This window comes from Lactuca sativa, chromosome 6 (assembly GCF_002870075.4).
Source record: "Lactuca sativa cultivar Salinas chromosome 6, Lsat_Salinas_v11, whole genome shotgun sequence".
In the NCBI taxonomy this organism is placed as follows: Eukaryota; Viridiplantae; Streptophyta; class Magnoliopsida; order Asterales; family Asteraceae; genus Lactuca; species Lactuca sativa.
The window spans coordinates 12,413,483-12,440,027 of record NC_056628.2 but is presented as its reverse complement, the minus strand read 5'-3'; the positions used below and the strand labels follow the sequence as shown (position 1 = coordinate 12,440,027).

The 26,545-nt window shown below is 37.1% G+C and overlaps 1 long non-coding RNA gene across 5 annotated transcripts; it reads left to right on the top strand.

Moving 5' to 3' along the window:
- Nucleotides 1-4,854: 4,854 nt before the first annotated feature.
- LOC111880882 (uncharacterized) lies at nucleotides 4,855-9,831 on the top strand. Of its 5 annotated transcripts, none has more exons than XR_006184084.2 (8): nucleotides 4,855-5,934; nucleotides 6,089-6,388; nucleotides 6,476-6,548; nucleotides 7,158-7,244; nucleotides 8,458-8,520; nucleotides 8,639-8,668; nucleotides 8,760-9,419; nucleotides 9,503-9,828. It is a non-coding gene; the product is annotated as an uncharacterized LOC111880882 (long non-coding RNA). The 5 variants fall into 5 exon arrangements; XR_006184083.2 differs by having other exon boundaries at nucleotides 4,856-5,934; nucleotides 6,274-6,388; nucleotides 9,503-9,827; XR_002846612.3 differs by having other exon boundaries at nucleotides 4,855-6,388; nucleotides 9,503-9,831.
- Nucleotides 9,832-26,545: the final 16,714 nt, after the last annotated feature.

The window sequence follows — 26,545 nt, the reverse complement described above, 5'->3', positions numbered from 1 at the left end:
TTAGGGCTGGCAGGCTATTATCGGAGATTTATCAGGGATTTCTCCAAGATCATCGTGCCACTCACCAGGTTGACCCGGAAGGGTGTTGCATTTTCATGGGGCCCAGAGCAGCAGACCTCCTTCGAGACACTTCGCCAGAGACTGTGCGAAGCCCCAGTTTTAGCCCTTCCGGAGGGGGTGGAGGACTTTGTGGTGTATTGTGACGCGTCGATATCAGGGTTGGGAGCGGTACTGATGTAGAGGGGGCATGTGATAGCATATGCATCAAGGTAGCTGAAGCCTCATGAGACGAGGTATCCCACCCACGATCTAGAGTTGGGGGCAGTGGTGTTCGCCCTCAAGATCTGGCGTCATTATCTGTATGGGGTTCGGTGTACCATATACACGGACCACAAGAGCTTGAAGTACTTGATGGATAAGCCCAACCTGAATATGCGACAAAGGAGATGGTTTGATGTGGTAAAGGATTATGACTGCGAGATCCTGTACCACCCAGGTAAGGCTAATGTTGTAGCCGATGCACTGAGCTGAAGGGCGGAGAGCGCCCCGATGCGAGATGTTTGTTTGAGGTTGACAGTGATGACTCCTGTGTTGGACACCATTCGTGGGGCCCAGGCTGAGGCCGTGAGATCAGAAAACCAGAAGAGAGAACGAGTTGTCGGGTTGGTATCGGAGTTCGTTACCGATAGCCGGGGGCTTATGACATTCCAGGGTCGTATCTGGGTACAGTTTGTGGGCGGGACGCGTACCATTTTGATGGAAGAGGCTCATCGATCGAAGTTCTCAATCCATCCTGGGGACACTAAGATGTATTTGGACCTAAAGAGAGAGTATTGGTGGCCCTGTATGAAGAGGGATGTCGCGTGGTTTGTTGAGAGGTGCTTAACCTGTCGTAAGGTTAAGGCCGAGCACCAGAGACCGCATGGTAAGTTGCATCCGTTGGAGGTTCCCGAGTGGAAGTAGGAACAGATTACCATGGATTTTATCACCAAATTGCCGAGGACTACTAGGGGATTCGATGCAACTTGGGTGATTGTGGACAGGTTGACGAAGAGCGCCCACTTCCTTGCTATCAGTGAGAGCTCTTCCGCTGAGAGGTTGGCAGAGTTGTACGTGAGAGAGGTGGTATCGCGACATGGAGTACCGATCTCGATCGTCTCAGATCGAGATGTGCGTTTCAGTTCCAGATTCTGGAAGAAATTTCATGAGGAATTGGGTACGAGGCTGCATTTTAGTACCGCATACCACCCACAGACTGACGGGCAGAGCGAGCGGACGATTCAGATGCTCGAGGACATGCTTCGGGCATGTGTATTGGACTTCGGAGGGAGTTGGGACACGTACCTACCTTTGGCAGAATTTTCCTATAACAACAGCCATCATTCGAGCATCGGTATGCCGCCTTTTGAGCTGTTGTATGGGAGGAGGTGTCGGACTCCCATCTGCAGGGGAGAGGTAGGGCAACGTGTAATAGGTAATATGGAGATAGTACTTCAGACGACAGAGGAGATTCAACAGGTCAGACAGAGGTTGTTGACCGCTTAGAGTCGCCAGAAGAGTTATGCGGATAGGCGTCGGTCCAAGCTTGAGTTTCAGATCGGAGATTTTGTGCTCCTGAAGGTATCTCCTTGGAAAGGAGTGATCTGGTTCAGGAAGAGAGGCAAGCTAGGGCCCCGGTATATTGGTCCGTTTAGAGTGATCGCGAGGGTGGGTAGGGTAGCATATCGTTTGGAGCTACCTGAGGAGTTGGGGCAGATTCATGACACTTTCCACGTGTCGCAGTTGCGCAAATGTATAGCCGATGAGTCGGCAGTGATGCCATTGGAGGATATTCAGGTGGATGCGAGCCTGAATTATGCTGAGAGACTGGTGGCGATCAGGGATCGGAAGATCAAGGTTTTGAGGAACAAGGAAGTGCCTCTGGTTTTGGTTCAGTGGCAACATCGGAAGGGGTCCGAGATGACTTGGGAGTCAGAGTCGGAGATGCGAGGGTAGCACCCAGAGTTGTTCGAGGAATGAGACTCCGGGGGCGAAGTCTGGTTCTAGTGGGGGAGAATTATAACACCCCGAGATTCAAGTGCATTTCTTTCACCCTTATTCTTTTCCAATTGGTCATGATTAGTCCTTGAGTGGAGGGAAACTAGAAAGTGAGTACATTGGGCGTACCAGAGGGGTACGCTGCACGTACTCATGTGCTCAGTTTGGACGCGGAGTCGCCAAGGTACGCTGGGCGTACCCAGAGTTACGCCGGGTGTACCCGGCCTAAGAGCAAAAACCCTAATCCGTCTTGTGCACTATTTAAAGGGTGCTAAGTCTCATTTCTCAGCCTCCATATCAGTGAGTGAAACCCTAAAAGAGAGCCTCCCATCGTCCTTAGTGTGTGTGAGTGTTGTTGGAGTTAACTGTGTTTTGGTGGCTTAGTGAAGAAGAAGGAAAGGAGCTCTTGGAAGCTAAAGCTTGAAGTGCCAATTTGGATCTGAGATCTACAGAGAAAGGGGCTACACTTAGAGGTATAAAGTTCAAAACTTTCCTCTTCTTTTGGTTGTTGTTGCATGTGCCATTTCTAGGGTTAAAAACCCTTAAGGTGGAGACTTTATGAGTATAAGGTGCTCCATGGTCCGAGATCTATCCCTTTTCAGTGGTATTAGTGATTTAGAACCATAAAGTTTCCATATTGGCTGTTAGTTTGAGGTCATGCTTGAGTATTAAGCCTTCTAGAGTTAGAGGATGGAATATTATGGGAGTTGGTGGCTTGTTCAGCCATGCAAAGGGTTAAAGTCATCAACTTTATGGATTAAGAGGCTTAGATGTGGTCAGATCTAGAAATTGGACGTGGGTCTTAACTGTTTAAGACCTCAAGAGCTAAGGGGCTGAAGCTGGGGAGTACGCCGGGCGTAATCCCAGTACGCGCCGCGTACTGGGTGGCGTTCCCCGATTCTGAGAGGCAGCCGGGTACGCTGAGCGTACACATCTGGTATGCGCATCGTAACCCGGAAAGTTGACTTTTAGGGTATGGTCTATTGAGGGGCCTTTTGAGTCATGAGAGGGGTAAAATGGTCTTTTACCCTTCTGAGAATGTCATAAGGGGACATAGTCTAACCTTTGAGAGTTATATTAAATAGGGTATTTATTTCATATGATTAGGCGGAGGCTAGGCCAGCGTTTACCGAGACAGAGATTTACCGAGATACCAGAGGTGAGTCTTCTCACTATACTTTACCTAGTGTGGTAACAGAGTCATGTGACAGTGTAATTTAGAGCTGTGTGCTAGTGTATTTGCATGTTATTTATGTGTTGTGAATTATTGTGATACGTGATATGCATGATTCAGAGTTTACAGAGTAGGACCAGTGGGTCTATAGAGTTAGGGCCAGAGGGCTCACAGAGAGTTGGGGCTGGAGGGTCCCACTGAGACACATTGACCAGAGCGTCAACAAAGTTGTAGCCTCGAGTGGCTAATATATGTTAGAGTGGTATTTTGGGGAGCTCAGTAAGCTTTATGCTTACAGTGTTACGTGTTATGTGTTTCAGGTACCAGTGATGACCGTGGGAAGGCGCCGGCATGATTCGTACACACACACATGTGATTTTATGTATTTCGATCTTGGGGGATGTTTTGTGAAACAAGGATATGATACAATGACATTTTATTGATAAATATGTTTGAAAATGCGAAAAATTGTTTTAAATTTTACGGTGTTACACTTTTCAATTTCTTTATAATAATAATTATAATTCGTTAATAAGGTTATATAAATATCAAACCTAAAGTGTAATCATATATAAACTAAATTTCAATATTAGAATTATATCTTTACTTCTACTTATAAAGCTATCTTTTTAATTTTTAACATATTATACTTAATTTATTAGTGTTAGTATATTGTTAGATGTAAACCATTATCATTTTAAGGAAACAATTTTGAAATAATTTGTATAAAATACTTAAATTATTAATTTAAATATAACATTACATGATCAACTTAAATATAAATTTTAATTTACCTTAAACAACCTAAAAAATATTTTATAAATAGTTAAAAGTGATAAACTGTAGTGTCTTTCTAATAATGATTATAAGTTGGTTAATAGGGTTAAATAAATATCAAACCTAAAGTGTAATCATAAATAAACTAAATTTCAATTTTAAAATAATATCTTACTTCTCCTAAAAAGTTATGTCTTTAACTTTTAACATATTATACTTAATTTATTAGATTTAAAATGTTGTTGTATGTAAACCATCATCAGTTTAAAGCTATAATTTTTGAACAGTTTGACAAAAATACTTAAATTGTTAATTTAGATATAAAATTACAGTGTCAACTTAAATATAAATTTCATTTCCACTTAAAAAATCAAAGAATATTTTGTAATTAGTTAAAAGTGATAAATTTTAGTAATAAATGCAAAAACTAAACTGTAATCTCAATTTAACTAAAATATGTTCTATAAATATTTTTATAATCGTTAAAAGTTTTCAAATAAGTAGTTTAATATAACTTACAGTAACAATAGTTAAAAATAACTCTATATAAATGATTATACTTTTAAATTTAAAATGAAAAAACAATGTTTGATGTTTTAAATAATTATAATGATAGAAATTAAAACATTAAGCAAATAAATTTTAAAAAATTAATTAACAATAATAACAACTATAAATAACATTAAACCATATTATATATATATATATATATATATATATATATATATATATATATATATATATATATATATTAAAATTATCCATCCTTAGCTACAGTAAAATAGCTAAGGGATTACCATAAATGGTCCTCTCTTTTTTCTGTTTTAGACATTAGCCACACTAATTTTTGGGTACAATTTCATTCTTTTTTTATTCTACATCCCTCCACCGACTGATCCCTCTTTGTATTTGTATTTGTATATTTGTTTTTGTTGGTGGAATGTTCATGTGTTTCTCCTCTTTGGTTTCCACGTGTTATGTTCCACCATTCAGTGTCTAATACCACTGCCTCGCTCTCCACTCAAGTTTCATCCATCGCTTCCACTGTCTACTTTCATCTGCTTTTCTTTCTTCATGATCCCTTCCGTATCTGTTGTTCGACTCTTTGATTCCGCCATAGCGAACGTCGGCCAGTCCGCGTCCACCACATGGTTCTGTCCACCAACAATCACAGCAATAGAAGCATGACCTCTTTCTTCCATATGTTTGGTAGTGTTGAGTAGGGTTGTGGAGGAGCTTAGGGAGAGGGGGTAATGGCGAAGATGACACCGCTAAGGCCGGAACAGAAGGTTATTGGTTTCGAATCAAGTCAGAAACTCCACCGCTTCTCCCTTTTTCTTCACCACCCATTCATCTTTTCCATTTGATACCTCCCACCGCTTTGCTCGCAAAACCCTTCATCGACATCCTGCTCTTTGCTCGCAAATCCCCTTCATCGACATCTAACCACTGATATCAACACCGCCTCATATTACAACCGGTGTTTGCAGCCATCCCGATGACCCACCCCTTTTTTCTAAGCCCCATTCGGTTGAAATTCAGTGCCGTGTTTTTGATTTAGGGCTTCAGAAGCTGGGTTTTGTTTGGTAAATCAATTAAAGCTTCTTACACTACCGGGATCGAGAATCGACCTACCGTATCAACCCTTCTAAATTGCCATCAGGTAATTTCATTTGGAGGGAGACAGAAGGCGAGGGTCATTACAACGACGATGACGGTCGGTCCTAATGGCTCATCGGTGTCTCTTCGTTTCCCGATCCAAACAAGAAGCACCAAGATCTTTCTCTATAAATCGTCAATCTGATTCTCTGTTTATGTTTTTAACTGTATGTGCCTGTGTTTTTAACTACATGTGTACGTCTTTCCTCAATGGCTTTAATCGTTTAATCAATTATGGAGCACAAAGCAACTACAAAAGCTTTTTCCTTTAAATAAAATCCACCAAGGTAAATTTCTTGAACACACATATGTTTTAATTCCTGTGTTTGCAAATTTATAATTTTTTTTTACATCTGAGTTAGAGCTCTCAATTAGTTGAATCGTTAGTTTGATTGTATTGTTCTATAAATCAGCCATTTGTAATCTATTATTTTCATAAAGATATTTGAAGGTTTTATGGAGGAGGAGAAAAGGAAGAGGATGAATGAGTCGGAATGTGATTGCATTTTTTTTGTTGTGATAAATGAAGGATATAACCTTACTGTCTTCACCCTTTAACTGAAGCTTTCTTAACCATTTCAGCTATAAACAAGAATCGGATTTACTAAATTATCTCAAATATGCAGGATGATATGAGAAGCAACAACAAATTTATATGATAATAAGAGGTATGGTCGTAAAGGTTCTTTAATGGGTATGGATGGATTGTAGCTTTTTTAGCTGTAAGTGTAGTTGAAGCAGGTAAGATAAACAATCTGTTATGGTGTTTTAGTCAGTTCTAATTATGCAAATTAGTATCAATTTATGATACTTTGGTTTCTTTCACAGTCCAGGTGTCGGTGCCACCTCCTTTCTTCAATTTGGACCTATTTGGTTCGATTGATTGCTTTTTACATGAGGGGTAAGTCCAAATCGATGGGATCGTCACCTCCTATTAGAAGTCGTTACCGTTTGCTATCGTGCTAACTGTTCTTGTGGACTACAAAACTCCGTTTTTAATTTGATTTTAGGGCTCTTTTTAGTTCTACTACTCTGAAAAAGGAAAGAGGTCGAGCCATTCATTAAATTGATTCATCACAGGGTTTTTTTTTTCCATCTATATGCAACTCTAATTGAAATACATGTGATTTTTTAGGTGATCTGGGTTTTGATTTATAATTTCACAGTTAGTAATCCCATTTGATTCATATCTCATCCACAAATACGCAATTTTCCCCAATTCATTAATTGTTCAAACATGATACAGTTTGACTTCAAATTTAATCATTTTTCTTCAAATTTCAGGCACTAATAGTTAACCAAGTACCAAAATGTTTCAATTCATAATCATCAGTGCCTTGAACTCATTTGAATTGCATTTTTTGTTTCTTATTTATTTGGTTAACATGGGCCAAATAATATGGGTTTGAAAGTAAAAAAAAATTATTAGTCTGCAAAATAATGGTTTTATTTTTGGAGGATAATGATTTAGGTGAAATGATATGTTGTTTTCTTTCCTTTTGTTTGGCAGCATGGCAATGATACATCTCACATTTGATATGGTTAATCCTCCTGAGATTGTAGGAGAGCTAACGTGGAGACATATTGGTTTTGTCAGGTATGCGATTTCAACATTATATCAGGTTATATTACCGAATTTTCTTCTCATTTTAAGTTAACTGTTTGCTCACTAATGAATGGTATATATATTCAAAAAAACAATTGTTGTATGGTGTTGTTTATGGTTAGGTTTTGCATGTTGAAGCATTAATGGCTAGGCATTTTTTTCTATTGAAAAAGACTTTGACAATGTTCATAAAGTGTTCGACGAATTGCCCTAGAGAATTTTCTTTCACTGGAATGTACTTATTTTTTATAATCTGATTTATACAAACGAAATCCACATCTTTGTCCTGGAGAAAATACCTGCTATGAAGCTATTTATCTCAACGACTTTTAACAAACTGTACATATATTTCCTCTCTCATTTGGTCATCAAATTATGATATGCCAAATTGGGGTTTTCACTTTTTCTTAATAACTTTAAAGTAAAACAATTCATTTCAATTCAATAACAATCACATAGGTTTGTATTACTTACTAACTATATAATGATTTAAGAAGGTAATGTTAGTTTTTCTAGGTAAATAATGAAGTATGCCTATACATTACAATCAAATGCGGAGAGGAACTCCAAACATACTACTCTAATCATGTGTACGACACTGAAATATACTATACATAATTCATAGACAAATGTTACAAAACTCTTTTTTCAGAGATATCCATCAATGAGATTGAGTATATTTTCAGAGTGGCGTATAAGTTTTAATCATTTTTATGCTTTTAAACATCTTGGATTCTTTCCAAATATAAAAATCCATTTTATTCTCTATGGTTGATAGTCTTTTGATTCTATCTTTCATTATTTGTTTCCAGTTTGGACTCTATTACTTTCTCTCATTATAATTATTGAATGAAGTTTATCATTCTATTAAAGTGAGGATCATGTCAACACTACAAATCAGTTGGTTGGTTTGCTATTATTTTATCTATTTAATATGTTTTAGTTAATTGTTGATTGATTACCTTCTTTTCAAGAGAAACTTGGTATTGGAGGTTTTTATGTGGGTGTTGTATGTGTAATTTAATCTACAGTTTTTTCTATCAGGGTAAATATGGAAATATGTAGCCTAATTAATTTAAAATTTGCTCACTCTTTCATTCATTTTACGATAGGCAGGAATTAATATGAACTTTTACACCCTTCATGTCGTTCATATCTTGACTGACATGTTTTTTTTACGACCTATTTATATATTGTCAAACAGGGAAACAAAAACTTTCATGAAGTAGGGTTTTAACTTCATATTCACTCCAAACATTTGCTGCTGGTAGGATTCCCATTTCACTGATTCTAATTATATAAGTAAACAATTGAAGTTGGACTATTACCATTTGTAATTGACGATTTTATTTTTTGTTTTCTATTGTAAACAAATTGTTTTATAGTTGGCTATGAAGGATACATCATGTCCACATGTCGGTTCCTTTTAATTTTGTTATTTCTTTTAACATTTATATGATTATTAATGTAATCTTTTACTTTTTATCATGCACCTATTCTATGCAGGAAACCAGGATTGAGCAAAGTTCCTGCTCTAAAAAGATGATGTATTTATGAATGACCAAATAGATGTTCAGGTAGCACGACATCTTCTTCATTTCATCAGGTTGTTGTATATGTTTAGATGCTGTGTTTTTTGTGTGAGTAGACTGCTATTTCTTGAATATAATTATCAAAATTTGCTTCTGTCATTAAAAGATAGTAGTTTCTTTTCCATTTTAGGTTTGTCTTATGGTTTATTACTTTTTTTAAAACATTAAATATTATTATTTTATGAATAGGTGTTGAGGTTAGATGTCCTGGATGTTATTTGTAATAATTAAACCTCACATTCAAATATAAAGAGACATATGATTCCTTACATTACATAATTTCTAAAGACGAATCCTACAGGGTATGTCATCTTGGTAAACAATACCTTTTGCGTTCTTTATTACCTCAACATCTTACAAGTAGATCAATAAGTTATTAGGTAATTTGCTTTCTAAAGAGGTGTAATTTGCAATTTAATTACTATAGCGAACGTTAAACCCTAAACCAAAATAAATTTTTTTTAAAAAAAAATGCGTTAGTTAATTTGTGTTCAATGTGAAGGTGTTAGAAACACTTAGATGACCAACTTCAACAAAACCAAAAATATTTGCAATGTTAATTCAATGATCAGTGGTAAGCAGTTTGCATTTTGAGAGATAATATTAGTTTTTAAAAATAATTTCTTAGATGTATTTTTTTTTTTGGTTTTATGATAGCCGAATGCACCCTTGAAGAAACATTTTTTATTGTGAGAGATAACATTACTTTTGCAAGTGGAAGCCAAGGAAACAATATTTTGATATTCTGCCCCACCGTGTTTGTAAATCGGAGAATTACAAAGAATAGCAACATACTTTACTGTGGTTACCAATTCAGGCAATATACAATAGTTTCACACAAATGCAACACCATCCAATCCCCACAACGCGGGGAACACCCTTCTAGTTATATTTAATTTTATTCACGTGTAATTTGCAGGTAGAAGTCATTCAAACTATTGAGATAATGCAGTTATACTAGATGTATATATATTATCATATAATTCAAAATAATCAATATATTATATTAATTTAGTATATGAATTATAATATCAAATTTAACAACATTATTGTTATATTTAAAAAAAACATATATTTGTAAAGGCTTCAACTATATAGGTGTTTTTCGCGCAATGCGCGGGCATTCACGTAGTTTATCATAATTGCTTTTTTTAATTTTAGTCACTAAGTTTTCTCTTTGTAATTTGGTCTTTATGGAGGTTTGTTTAATGTTATTGGTCAATTTTAAATGATGATTTTTGGTTTGGTTTTCCAAATTTTGTTCCAAAAAATAAAATTATTTTACATTGAGCAAGGATTAAAAATAATTATAAATAAAATTGAAATAATGATCAAAATTACATAAAGAAATCTTTTTAGGATCAAAATTCAAGAAATCGGTCATATACAAAGACCAATGATCAACTTAATTATGTTGGATCTTAGTAACAATTATAAACAAAAAGTAACATAAACAATAGTAAATCATTTAACAATATTGAATAGTAGATCATGGCACTAGTACAAAACGTATTTAATAGTGTAATGATTTTCTTTGGTGCTGTTGTAGCCCAAAACCGCATCATTAAACACCAAAAAAGTTATTTTAAATTAATAAATCATAGAACCGCACTATTTAATAATTTGTTGGTGCGGTTATATAGAAAGCACATTAGAAAAAAAAACATTTATTGTTGTGTTTAGATCTAGGCCGCATCATTAAAGATTGAGCTCCCTCATCATATTTTGGTTCCCGGACAAAGCTCTCCAAATTTCATTCTCCACGCGATGCCTTTCTTTTCCTTTATATATTTCCTTAACCTAATTTCATTTGGCCACACCACCCTAATATCTTCAACTACTGCCGCCCTCACCAACATCCTTGAGTCCTGGCACCTAGGTCCGCATCATTGTTGATTCCAACTGCCACAACCTCCATCATCTTTGATTTTGGTCGACCCCACTCCCATTGTTGCCGATTCATGACTTCAGGTTAACAACGTGATGATTCTGAATTCTCTTTGATGCATCGACCTCTACTATAAACATCTTTGTCCATCACGATCAACCCATCGTCAAGACTATCAGGTATGTTTATGATATTCTAATTTATAATTTCGATTCATAAAATTTCTTAATCTATGTGTCTGCTACTATGATTTCTTAAGTTAGGATGTGGAAGAAAGAAGGAGTTAGGCAAAGAAGCTTGTGACATTCAAAGGAGAGCACATATGTTTGTAGGGGAAGATATAAAGGTGGATAAAAACCCAAAAAAACACCCTCATGCCTTTTATCTACGACACTTAAATTAAGACAAGTTTTTTCCTTTGTGTTGGTAATCTTTAATATAGCGTGTGTAATTTACCTTTTGATTAAATGGATTATATGCATTTTGATAAAATTATTTTGTCATTTATCTTCTAAACTCCCACCGAAAGCGAGGCAACAAATTCAAATGTGGACATCATCTCTAAAAGTCTGCAAGATACTAAAGAGGGGCCATATGAAGATGGTGATGACGAAACTGAACATGTCTATATTAGAAAACTTGATTATGCTTTTGTAGCTACCCTCCTAAATAGCTTAAATACATGTAATTTAGTATGTTTATGTAGTTATATATCAAATGTTGGTGATTTTATATCAATAATATTATTTAACTGTAATGGGATTAATTTGTTGATCAATGTCACGTTGACAATTATCGAATAAATTAGTATGCTAAGGAGTGCATATTTGTTTGATTTTGTTATTGTTGAAAGTATACTGCTGTGACATCCCCAAAATCTCGGCCAGAAAAGACCGATTTGTTTATGCTTTGTTTTTAAAATCAGAGTAATCGTTTAAAGAAAATTGTTGCGGAATTTGTCCCCAAAATAAAATAGATATGATAAGAATTTATCAAAGCATTTCTTAAAGAAAAGTATTTTCATTATATAACAAAATCTCGGGATGTCATGTTCCGATACAGACACATAAGCATAAACAGAACTTACAATTATTTACACTAATGATTTACATCTCCTTTATTCTCTCAGTGAATTATGTCTTCGTATTGATACCTGTGATACAAAGAAAACTGAGTGGGTCAGGCTTGGGAGCCTGGTGAGCATATAGGGTTTTCAACCCACAATAATACATTTATTATATTCAATTATCAACAATCAACCCAAATACCCATCCCCATTATCTTCTTTATTTATTAAGGTTTTACCCTAAGAATCGATTATACTTTCTTCATTCATTCCTAAGGGTTTACCTGAGGAACTGGAACACAGTCCATTTGCTACCACGGTTTATACAACAGGCACTACGTCGCATAGTCACCAGGGTTCATACAATTGGCACTACGTCTCATAGTCACCAGGGTTTACACAACAGGCACTACGTCTCATAGTCACCTGGGTTTACACAATAGGCACTACGTCTCATAGTCACTTGGGTTTACACAAAAGGCACGAAGTCACATCGTCACCAAGGTTTATCAAATAGGCACGAAGTCGCATCGTCACCAAGGCTTACTCAATAGGCATGAAGTCGCATCGTCACCAACTATTCCATCTACCCATGTTCTACCCAACATTTTTGTAGATATAAATACAAACACAATTTAAATCATTTAACACCCATATAAAAACATCAATTCCAAATCCATCTCAAATAGATAATTAATATATAACACATAGCACGTATTTTATAAAATACTTCATATTTATGTGTAAGATGAAAGTGACTATACACTCACCTGATCAGAAGATGATCGGGCAGCACTACGGCTTGCAGAAGTAGTGTTTCTCCGTAGATCTGGAAGATCTTCACAAAAACTGGCTCCTCGTAGGCAGCGCTTCGGCTCGGGAATAACGCTCTTCGGGATCCTCGGGGCTTCGGATCTTGCTTCGGGGCTCGGGAATAATACCGGGGCTTCGGGATATGATTGGCACGCAAATCGAGGCAAAAACTTAGAGAGAAAGTAAGAAAAATCGCAAGGAAATGGCTGATCTCGAGTTCTATTTATAGGCTGCTGGGTCTGGGATTACGCGGGGCGTACTCGAGTTATGCAGGGTGTACTTTGACGTCATTGCGTGCGTCGACTGGTGGCACTCGAGTATTGGTCAGACAAGTTGCATCCGACTGAGTACGCTGGGCGTACTCAAATTACGCTTGGCGTAATTTGACTCGTCAACTTCTAAATGGCGTAACTTTCGCATACGAGCTCCGTTTTCGATGTTCTTTATATCCACGCGAAGGTCAGACCATACTCTACTACTTTCATTTAGACTCCGTCGGCTAATTTTGACTTTATTTTTTTATTAATTATTTTTAGAAGGCCGGACAGAAAAACTTCGTTATAAATTCATAACTTCTTTGTCTGACGTTCGTTCTCACCTAACTTTTCACCGTTTCACTACTAACAACGAGATCTTTGATTCTCGTTTAGATTGTTTTGGCTAAAAACCGCTCGATCTCAAATCGAGTATTCAGGCTGCATACTGCTAAGCTGAAACTTAGAAAAATCATAACTTCCTCATACAAAGTCAGATATGGACGTTCTTTTTATGCACGCTCATGGTTTAACGAAATCTATAACTTTCGTTTATATCACTAAGGCTAAATATCGATCTAACATAAATTCACTTTTTACGTCGCGCTGTGTCGTGCTGGTTCTGTCGCGAAACTTCGACAGGTCATAACTTCTTCGTTATAACTCGGATTTCGGCGTTCTTTATATGCACGAAAATCTTGTAACATATACTATAACTTAGTTAAGATTATTCATTCTAAATAATCTTTCATCAAAAATTCATTTTTGATGCCTATCGTCTCTAAATTGACTAGCCCTGATCTACGGGCGTTACAATTATCTCCTCCTTAGGATGATTATGTCCCGGAATCATCAATGAAAATAGAACTTGTATAATGATTCCATACGCTATCTCTTCATCCTAGGTAATAACCGTAAATTCTATGTTTCCTCGAAAGAGTATTTAACTCTATGGATTTCTTGATCGCAGACGATGTTCAATCTTGCCTATGCTTATCGTACTATGTTGTACTTTCAATCGCAACCTTCGAGTTACCAAATAAGTCGTTATTATGGACTCCTTCTTCTTCTCAGGATAAATACTTTCCTTTATCTATTGTAACAAACCGACGGGTCGTGCTCTACTGACCTCTCATCGAATGATGTAATGCTTAGACTCAGGTCTCTTAGAGTTAAATTCCAAAATGGAATATACCTTCCTTCATATTCTAACGTGATATAATCACATTTCAGCATGTAGCATTTCTGCCTACAAACTTCTTTTAACAACGAGCGCGACACTATCAATCGCATTAACTTCAACCTTCTGACTTAAGTCAGATGTTACATCTAACTTGGTCCTCTAGACCACGTAACATACTCCTCGTAGTCGAACTCAAATTTAAACATGACCACTAGGGTCGGAACAAGAATCATCTTACTAGTCATTACCGAAACAATGGTAATGACATACCAGAATAAAATGGAATCAATCACTAGCTTCTTGGTAACCTTGTGACTTTCCCTGATCCAAGTGCGAGTCATGTGCTTCCGGTAGTATATGCATCTACTACCTTTCACACCTACTCATACTCGTCCCAAGTATTGTCCCGTAGTCGACCAAGTCACCATACAAGAAAATCACAAAACAATTTAACACATACGAATGTGTCCAAGTAATCATAAACAATTTCCCTAGACTCTACTAGGACTTCTTCATTGCTCAATCTTCAATCATCAACTCTACTTCAACTCGATTGGTGATGAAAATATCAGACAATGAGACAACTTCAAGAACTTGACCAATCGTTCCATCATCCTGCCAATCGAAGGTGTACTTTAGATGTACCGTACTCCTCTAAACGTACTTTTCTTTCATAAGACATACTCTAAAGGCAAGATACCACTCTTACGATATCTTCCGATAGTCATTCACTATCATAAGCCTTCTTTATTTCCTCCATTTACTCAATTCTCTACAAGTCTTCACCATGACCTTTTGTACATCCAAGCAGACATTCGGTGTACCAAGCGAGAATTTTAAGATAAGAAAGCTTTAATTACGATAAACATATAAATATCCTTATCACCCCAAAACGTTTACATGCTAGTTCTAATATCGTAGCCATACGCTTAGAATCCTAAACACATAAGGTTTCCAGATCCGGTCGGCAACAGACCATAGATCCGAACAAATAATAGCATTAATATAGCTATCACACAAAACATTTAGCACGTAAAAGCATTTTAGGCATCACTCCTAAAATATACTAGTGCTTGTGTCAATTTAGGTATACTACCTAACATATTTTAGACACACTCCTCACAATCATTACTTAGCATTCTAAGTTTAAGTCTAGAAATTTCCTACAAATTCCTAGTTCGCTTAAACTAATGCTCTGATACCAACTGTGACATCCCCAAAATCTCGGCCAGAAAAGACCGATTTGTTTATGCTTTGTTTTTAAAATCAGAGTAATCGTTTAAAGAAAATTGTTGCGGAATTTGTCCCCAAAATAAAATAAATATGATAAGAATTTATCAAAGCATTTCTTAAAGAAAAGTATTTTCATTATATAACAAAATCTCGGGATGTCATGTTCCCATACAGACACATAAGCATAAACAGAACTTACAATTATTTACACTAATGATTTACATCTCCTTTATTCTCTCAGTGAATTATGTCTTCGTATTGATACCTGTGATACAAAGAAAACTGAGTGGGTCAGGCTTGGGAGCCTGGTGAGCATATAGGGTTTTCAACCCACAATAATACATTTATTATATTCAATTATCAACAATCAACCCAAATACCCATCCCCATTATCTTCTTTATTTATTAAGGTTTTACCCTAAGAATCGATTATACTTTCTTCATTCATTCCTAAGGGTTTACCTGAGGAACTGGAACACAGTCCATTTGCTACCACGGTTTATACAACAGGCACTACGTCGCATAGTCACCAGGGTTCATACAATTGGCACTACGTCTCATAGTCACCAGGGTTTACACAACAGGCACTACGTCTCATAGTCACCTGGGTTTACACAATAGGCACTACGTCTTATAGTCACCTGGGTTTACACAAAAGGCACAAAGTCACATCGTCACCAAAGTTTATCAAATAGGCACGAAGTCGCATCGTCACCAAGGCTTACTCAATAGGCATGAAGTCGCATCGTCACCAACTATTCCATCTACCCATGTTCTACCCAACATTTTTGTAGATATAAATACAAACACAATTTAAATCATTTAACACCCATATAAAAACATCAATTCCAAATCCATCTCAAATAGATAATTAATATATAACACATAGCACGTATTTTATAAAATACTTCATATTTATGTGTAAGATGAAAGTGACTATACACTCACCTAATCAGAAGATGATCGGGCAGCACTACGGCTTGCAGAAGTAGTGTTTCTCCGTAGATCTGGAAGATCTTCACAAAAACCGGCTCCTCGCGAGCACGCTTCGACCCGGGAATAATGCTCTTTGGGATCCTCGGGGCTTCGGATCTTGCTTCGGGGCTCGGGAATAATGCCGGGGCTTCGGGATATGATTGGCACGCAAATCGAGGCAAAAAATTAGAGAGAAAGTAAGAAAAATCGCAAGGAAATGGCTGATCTCGAGTTCTATTTATAGGTTGCTGGGTCTGGGATTACGCGGGGCGTAATCTCAAATTACGTGGGGCGTACTCGAGTTACGCAGGGCGTACTTTGACGTCATTGCGTGTGTCGACTAGTGGCACTCGAGTATTGGTCAGACAAGTTGCATCCGACTGAGTACGTTGGGCGTACTCAAATTACGCTCGGCGTAATTTGACTCGTCAACTTCTAAATTGCGTAACTTTCGCATACGAGCTCCGTTTTCAACGTTCTTTATATCCACACGAAGGTTAGACCATACTCTATAACTTTCATTTAGACTCCGTCGGCTAATTTTGACTTTATTTTTTTTATTAATTATTTTTAGAAGGCCGGGACAGAAAAACTTTGTTATAAATTCATAACTTCTTTTTCTGACGTTCGTTCTCACCTAACTTTTCATCGTTTCACTACTAACAGCGAGATCTTCAATTCTCGTTTAGATTGTTTCGGCTAAAAACCGCTCGATCTCAAATCGAGTATTCAGGCTGCATACTGCTAAGCTGAAACTTAGAAAAATCATAACTTCCTCATACGAAGTCAGATATGGACGTTCTTTTTATGCACGATCACGGTTTAACGAACTCTACAACTTTCGTTTAGATCACTAAGGCTAAATATCGCTCTAACATTTACGTCACGCTGTGTCGTGCTGGTTCTGTCGCGAAACTTCGACAGGTCGTAACTTCTTCGTTATAACTCGGATTTCAGCGTTCTATATATGCACGAAAACCTTGTAACATATACTATAACTTAGTTAAGATTATTCATTCTAAATAATCTTTCATCAAAAATTCATTTTTGACGCCTATCGTCTCTAAATTGACTAGTGCTGATCTACGGGCGTTACAACTGCTATTTAGGGGCGAAGCCCCTGATCTGACAGGAGTCCGGGGGATGCACCCCTGGGAGCGGGGTCCAAGGGACGACAGCCCCTGACGGGGTCCAAGGGGCAGAGCCGATGGCTGGAGTCGAGCTGCCAGGTCAGTGCGGTAATTCTTTTTATATAAGTTATGTATAAAAAATATCTCAGAAATCCGTATTTTTTGTAAAAACACCCGATTTTGTGATCCATTTATAGACTCAGTTTAAAGTTAGTTTGTGACTGGTAATATGACCGTTTTTTGACAGGAATTTGTTTTCATGTAACTACCATATGACAGTTTTAAGATAGGAAGTTAGTTTCTGTTATATGATCAATTTCGGATTTATTATGGGTACAAATTTCATAAAATCTTCATTCTCCATTCAAGAAAAACAATGACTTTCATCCGATTAGAGATTTTGAGTGTACCATCGAAATGCTAACAGATACAATGATGAAAAGGTTAGAAAAAAATGAGATTTTTTGTTAAATAATTTGAATCTCCTTCATTTTATGGTTTATGCCTTTACATCTTTTATGTTTTTTTGTAGTTTTGTTTTTGTAATGTAAATTAAACGGTTTATCATTGTAATGGTGGTGTTCTTGAGGTTTTTTTTAGTGGAGCGGTTGTAGCATTTAATAGTGTGTGTGGTTGTACTCATTTTTTAATGGAAAAAACATTTGTTTTTTGGTGCGGTTGTTTTATTTTTTGGGACGGTTTTATAACCGCATTAGTAAATAAGAGTATTTTTTGAGGCGATATTTTTTGGTACAGTTTAATACCCGCATCTATTAATCATTTTAACCACATCAAAAATATCTTTATGTATTAGTGTGGATCTTGCAATTACATTCAACAAAATAAACCATATAGGAAAAAATGATTTTACCTCTTGAAACGTAAGAGACAAAAAGGACACCCGCAGGCTTCAATCACTTGATTGCACAACAAAGAAAAGAAAACAATTGAATCTTATTGTGCTCTTTCTCTTGACTTCGGCCAACAAAAAAAAACAACGTTCTTTCTTTTTGAGTTTTATTGTCCAAATCGTGAGTGAGCCACATTTTTAATCCATTCGTTTGTTGAGAGTGCCGAGAACATATATCCACCTTCATCAAAATTTCGTGAACCACAATTCTTGGATTTTAAAACGCATAAATATTAGATTAAGTCAAATATAATATATTATCATTTTCTTTATTAACTTGCTAAATATGTATAAGCATATCTTATACAATTTAATTAATTACAAGTTAAACCATTAAGCTTAATAGCTTATAATAGATTATCATAATAAAGATGAATTAGTAACTAGTCCTTCTGTATTTTGTGTATAACCCAATAGGACTATACATTTTAGTTAAACCATGTAAAGTGTAATTGATTGTATATTATGAAGTATAGATTACAATCCTATATATAGGCTAGATAGTTACATTTAGATACCCTCTAATATAAACACTATCAATAGACTATCTAAACATATGTCTAACATTCCCCCGCAACATGAGGGCGGGGAACGACCTACAACTTAGACTGTAAAAAAAGAAATCTTCGAGACGATAAAGGTTTTGTGAACACATCAACAATCTGATCATTGGTAGATATAAACTGTACTTTTAATTAACCTCGGGCAACTTGTTCACGAACAAAATGAAAATCTACTTCACCATGTTTTGTTCGAGCATGAAAAACCGGATTTGCAGAGAGATATGTGGCTCCGAGGTTGTCACACCATAGTGTGGGAGAGAATTTTGTAGAAACTCCCAGTTCATTTAGGAGAGCCCTTAGCCAAAGCAACTCAGCAGCAGTGTTTGCAAGAACCTTGTACTCGGACTCCGTGGAGGACCTTGAAACAGTTTGTTGTTTGTGAGCATTCCAGGAGATCAAGTTGGACCCCAAATAAACAACAATCCTCTCGTGGAATGCTGATCGACCGCACAACCAACCCAATAAGAATCATAGAAGACGTTAATTTTTGAACCGTCAGTAGGTTGCCAACAACTATCAGTGAATGCTTGAAGAGAGAAGTCTGAGTTGTGACGAAGAAATAGACCAAAATTAGCAGTGCCTTTGAGATAGCGCAATATCCTTTTGACAACAGACTAGTGGTTCTTAGTGGGAGTATTCATGAATTGACATACCTTATTGATTGCAAAGGCAATATCAAGTCTAGAAAGTGTAACATACTGAAGTGCTCTAGCAGTTTGTCGATAGGAAACAGGGTTGGAGAGGTATGGACTATCATCGGGAGTCAAGATCTGAGTAGTGCTCATGGGAGATGATACCGACTTACAATCAGTTAGACAGGAGCGCTGAAGTATGTCCAAAATGTACTTGCGTTGGGACAAAAGAATGTCATGGCCATGGGGAAAAACTTCAATACCCAAGAAGTAATGAAGTTAGCCAAGATCTTTGATGGCAAAGGTAGATCCCAATTGATGAATGATCTGATTGATAGCCGTAGTGTCATTACCTGTAACAATAATATCATCCACATAAACAATAATATAAACAATAACACGATCTGTTTTGAGAATGAAGAGAGAGGGATCTGTTTTGGATCCTAAAAATCCAAGACGATGAAGAGTCGTCGACAGTCGAGTGAACCAGGCTCGTGGGGCTTGCTTGAGTCCATAAAGAGATTTTTGAAGAAGGCATACATGATCAGGATTGCTAGGATCAACAAAACCTAATGGCTGTCAGACAAAAACTGTTTCATTGAGATCACCGTGCAAGAATGTGTTTTGGACATCCAACTGTCATAAGGGTCATTTGTTGGTCATGACTAGGGAAGGAATCACTCAAATAGTAGTGGCTTTGATTACCAGAATAAAAGTCTCGTGGTAGTCGATGCCTGGTTGTTGTTTGGACCCCTTAGCGACAAGTCGTACTTTGTAGCGAGAAACTTTTCCATGTGAATCTTCGTTTAATTTGTACACCCATTTGCATTCAATTATATTGGAAATGTGCACAGGAGGAACAAGCGACCAGGTTCCATTTTTTAAGTGCATGGAATTCATCAAAAATTGCTTTATGCCATTCTGGAAACTTGTTGGCAATAGAAAACGAAGTGGGTTCAGTAAGAAGAGAGGAAGGTATAGTGACGGTGTATGCAGATGGGCTGTAAGGGGTTTTGCGCTTGAGATTTTGGTGAAGGTTAGAAGGCCGAGAGCGAGGGGGTGGGGTGGGGTGGTGGAGGGGGAGGTGGTGAGGTAGGAGATGTAGGTGTAGGAATGTTGTTTTCATTAGTAGTGGGTGCTTCGGGATAGAGCTCTAGTGTGCTTGCTACATGAGTAGGAAAAGTAGAGACATAAATGGGTGATGTATTGGGGTTGGATGGTGATGGTGAAGGAGAGTGAAAAGGAAAGACACCTTTATTGAAGCGGACATGACAGACGATGTAAATGCGGTCCGTGACAGGGTCAAAGCATCAGTACCCGTGATAAAGAGGACTATATCCATGAAGACACATAGAGTGGAGCGAAAATCCATTTTGTGTCAATTATATGGTCGGAAGTGTGGGAAACATTGACAACCGAAAACCCGAAGGAATGAGTAATCAGGTTTTCTATTGAAAACATGTTGCAACGACAACTTGTTTGAAGAGATACGGGATGGTAGACAATTAATGAGATAGACAGAAGTTTCAAAGGCGAAATGTCAAAAACGTTGTGGAAGGTTTGCTTGTGTAAGAAGGGCAAGACCAGTTTCAACAACGTGATGATGGCAACACTCAATAATGCCATTTTTTCACTAGTGTATGGACATGAACGTCGATGGGTAATTCCAAGAAAGGTGAAAAAGGGAGATAGATTGCGAAACTCACACCCCTCCCCCCCAATCAGTTTGAATAGTTTTGAGCCTGGAATTCAACTATCGTTCAACTAATGTGATAGAGTTTTTGAAGGTGGAATAAACATCAGATTTGAGCTAACAGGTAAAACCACGTATAAAGAGTATGATGATCAACACATAACATAAAGAAACGATAACCATCAGAAGATAAAACGGGTGCAGGTCCCCAAACATCACAATATATCAAATCTAAAATATTATTACTTTGAATGTTGGAACTAGATAATGATAATTTGAAAGATTTTCCCAATTGGCAAAATGAACATAATGAAGAACATTGTTTTGTAGAAACTGGTAAAGAGCAACTAGAAACAATGGAACTAAAAACACGTTGATGTGGATGACCAAGGCGTTGATGCCAAATGGTTGAAGAAGCTTTGGTGGTAGTGAAAGCAATCTTAAGAATAGACTTGATTTGAGGAAGGCGTATGGAACAGAGACCATTATCACTTGGAACCGTGAGAAGAGTATTGCGAGTTGTTTCGTCCTTCACAACAAAAAAAAAAGAATGAAATTCAAAAAAAACATTATTTTCATGACAGAATTGTTGAACACACATAAGATTCTTTTTAATTTCAGAAACATGAAGAATATTAGAAAGAGTGAAGGTTTTGTAAGGAGAGTAAATTTGTAACACCCAAAATTTAGAAGGTTAATTATAAAATAAATCCCCTATTCTAAGGACCAACCCATCAAGTTGATGGTGGAAAACTTGACGTGTTGGGTCGCACGTTTTTATGAACCAATTCAGCGGGTTGGTGAAGGGAACTCAACGAGTTGGACGCTGATTGAGAAACCCTAAATTTAGGGTTTTGCACCCTATTTAAACACCTTAAGTGTCACACCCCAGCCGTCGGCGGAAACACCGGGCGGTGTAACGTCATTTCTCGTATCATAGTTATCAACTTCCTGAAAACACATGCAATTTAAAATACGTCAACATAAAGTTGGTGAGTTCACAGGTTTTGACTCTAAGTAGAAATAGTACTTTTTCTCAATTCAAAAGTATCGTTTTGAAAGTATCGTTTTGACTCTCCAACATTTACTATATATATCCTAGGCATAATGGTTTACTTACCAAATAAGTGTTATACTAAACATTCTTTGAACATAGAGTATAAGTATAAATGTTTGTAATTCCATACAAACTAAGTTACTATGTTTAAATCTTATTTCAATTCTATACGAGTAAAACCGCTACGTATAAATCTATTTCAATTCTATACGAGTAAGTAGGATAGGTATAGTGGTCTACTTAATATACAGGTAATATACCTACTAGATTCTTATACTTAGAGTATAAGTCTTTGGGAAACTTATACTTAACATTCATACTTCTATATCGACAAAGTACAATGCTTCTAAAGTTATGTTACCACGAGTCTATAGCTACGACTGTACGACTTAGTTTTATACATCTGATTATTATTACAAGGATTACACCTTGTGGTAGTTACAAGGATCACACATTGTGGTAGTTACAAGGATCACACATTGCGGTAGTACAAGGATCACACCTTGCGGTAGTACAAGGATCACACAGTGCGGTAGTTTCCAAACGCTTCATTGACGTCGGAAGGTAGTAAATTAGGCAAGTTCGTCACCCAAATACCGTTGGGTTGGAGCTAGCAACCACGGGTGGGGTTGTCAACCCGTATAGATCTATAGTCCACCGTAAAACCATTTGGGTTGTACCGAACAACCATGGATGGGGTGTTAACCCACATAGATCCATACACAACTTCCTCGCTCAAACGAGATTAACGGCTACAGTTCATAGGATTTCTGCTAAGATCCCCAATCTTAGTTTATGAATACAATTACTCATGTAGACTTCAACGGTTTCCTATAGCTCTAACAACAAAAGCATATCCATGTCTAAAATCCTAAGTTACTAGACTATGCTTTTAACATTACTCCTAGGTTCATAATACTTTAGGTAGTACAACAGCTATAACTCGAGGAAAACCGGGTTTTATCTTAACATAAAACCAATAATAACAACATATAACGTTCCTAGTTTTATCTTGACATAAAACCAATAATAACAACATATAACGTTCTTAGTTTTATCTTGACATAAAAACCAACAACAACAATGTGCATATCAATTAACATATAGAACTTCCGAGTATAACTCCAGAACTATATCGCACAGAACATATATATAGAACTCCCAAGTATAACTCAGGGTCTACATCGAACATAATATATATATATATATATATATATATATATATATATATATATATATATATATAGAATCTTAAGTATAACTCAAGATCTACATTAGTATAATAACATGCTAACAAGTTGATAATAGTTGTATATATTCAAAATATTATATTTAGAACAACTATATCCCGGTTAATATAACTGTCTATGTTGATATCAATACACTATCATATAGACATATTATTATCACGTATACAATATTTAGCATGCGTTTTCCCCTGAAAATATTAGAAAGTGGGGCCGTGAAACTCACCTTAGTAGTGTGATTTTATGTAATCTAAGCAGAAACGGTCAGCGGTACGAGGTCGTCGGGGCTCGGGAAGCGAAACGGCTTCAGCAAATGAGAGAGAGAGAAAAGAAATGGTGTAAGGAGAGAGGAGGCCGGACTTGCTATTTATAGGCTGATTTTTGGCCTCTCACGATGTGAGAATGATAGATTCACGTCGTGAGCTATGGCAAGAGTTATCCCGTAGCTTTAACGCATGTTTTCTAGCCTCGAATAGTGTCCTACAGCGTCCTAACGTCGTGAGAAAACCTCGCTCATGTCGTGAGCTTTTAGGTTATCGTTCCATAGACTTCTAGCTTCAAAATATGGCGGTTTGACTCCTCACGTCGTGAGTTTTTATGCTCACGTCGTGAGTTCTGTCAAATTAGGGTTTCTGACAGCGACATCTTCGAAAGGCCATAACTTTTGCATACGAACTCCGTTTTTGACATTCTTTATATCCAAGCGTAGGTATTTAGGAGTATTACAACTCTCTTTTAGACTCCAATAGCAATTGCTAAGTCTATTTTAAACTCCGTTTTGGGATCGTATGGACGTATACTTTGAGTTGTATCATAAAGTATGTATGAAAGTTCATATTTGTATTAGAATTTAGCATGAACTACATAGTAAGTTTATCACATTACTAGTTTAACAAAATCACATTACATGATTGGTATAATCACATGTGATTGTTATTGACCTATTTTGACTGGTGTTACATTAAGTCCCAGGTGTTGGCTTCATTCCCAGCCTCCATATCACCTAAACCTAATCTCAAAACCATAAAGCCTCCTTGAGTGTTGTGAGCTCATTGTGGGTGTATTTTGGTGTGTTTGAAGCTCATTGAAGGAAGAGAAGCTTAGTGCAAGGTGGTGGTTCAAGTAGGAGCTTTCAGATCTTGATTCTCTACTCCATTTTCATCACATTGGGTATAAAGTTCTAAACTTGCTTAATATTTGATTAGATCTCTTATTGGGTTAGATTTTATGCTTTTTAGCCATGAATGGGTGGATGTTGGGGATTAGGATGTCCCAGTTACTTACTCCTTCAGACCTAAGGTCTACATGAGCTCTTTTGGCATAAAGGTGCCAACTTTATGGATTTAAGGACTTCATGCATTCATTAAGTCCCTTATTAAGCTCTTCTTGAGCATTTGAGATTCTCCTAAGCTTGTTTGAGTGTAAAGTTGGCAACTTTACGTGGTCTTCCAGCCTTTTGGGGTCAGATCTACATTTTGGGGCGTTGTCTTTGATAATTAAGTGCTTATTGGTTAAGCCCTCACTCTTTTGAGTCTAGGGTTTGGGTTTGGACCCCTTTAGGTGGTTCCTAGGGGTAAAGTTGGAAACTTTACCCTTCTAGATCTCATATTGGTTGAGATCTGAGTTATGGAGTCCTTGGAGTTGATAATGTTGACTTAATGTATTAAGATTTGATTTTCTGGCGAACTCGGCAAGTTTATGGATAAACTCGGCGAGTTGGCTCGGCTTTTCCCGACTTCGCGGATTGTTAGATGAACTCGACGAGTTGAAGGATAAATTCGGAGAATTGGGTCAACTCAGGCTGTTGACCTTGACTTCTGACTTTAGCCTTTGGCCAAGTTATTCTAAGGGGGTATTTGAGGTAATCAGATTTGTAATCAAGAAAATTGTGGGCTTAGGATAAGACCCATATGGGTTGGGACCAATTTGGAAAATTGGTCCATTAGTGGGCCTTCGTGGATCTTTTGGAACTGGGCCTTAGTTTTGGTTCATGTTGGGTCAGGGGTAAAATGGTTATTTTACCCCAAGTAAGGATTATGGATTATAGCTTGGAACCTAATTGCTAATTGGGTGTGTTGTTGGTATTGATAGCTTGGTAAGCCGACAAGGCTGCAACTATGGATTTCTTTCAGTGAGCTTCTGCATTCATGGTGAGTCTCCTCATTGTTCTATGGGTCGAAGGAACCAATACCGACCCATTTGGTTTATGTACTGTAGTAAGACCCGGGGGTTAGCCTTGGGCATTATGTATGAAAGACCAGAAGGTGGCTCTTGGAAACCTTTATGAAAGACCAGAGTCTGAACTTTGGAAATTATTAGTTAAGTAGTTGTAGATCGTATGCTAGTTGTCTTTGTGATGCTTGCATGGAAGACTAGGAGGTGGCTCCTGCCCAGGGTTTTGGCCCCCAGCTTGGCATGGAAGACCACGAGGCGGCTCGTGGCATAATAGCAAGACTATGGTTGGTACATAACATCTTATTGACTATGGTATATGAATGATATGTATGGCTCACGGTTATGTATGCCAAGTATGGTTCGTTTGATATGTATGGTATGTGGTATTTAGGGAACTCGCTAAGCTTTGTGCTTACGGTTTTCAGTTTATGTTTCAGGTACTCCAGTAAAGAGCTCGGGACGATCGCAGCGCACACCCCTGTGTTTTCCGCAATATGTGATCTTTGGGAATGAACTTTGATAAATGTCTTAATTGAAATGATTTTTCAATGTTTGGAAAAATTTACATTAGTGTTTTAATTATAATAAAAATGAAATTTTTACCCTTGATTTTTGTGAATGTTACAAGTTGGTATTAAAGCCTTGGTTTGAGGGATTCGGGCATACTCTCGGGTGTGCCTGAACTCAAACTGTTGAAATTTTTTATAAAATTGAACATTTAATTTAAAAAGGAATTTCTAATCAAAGAAAAGGGTGTGATGCGTGCAATCAGTCGAGCTGAAGTAAGTGGTTCCCGGAATACTAATACATGTTTATTATGTTATATGATATGAATATGTGAATCGCATGCTAGATTAGGGCTAACGGTCTGCTCAGTAATA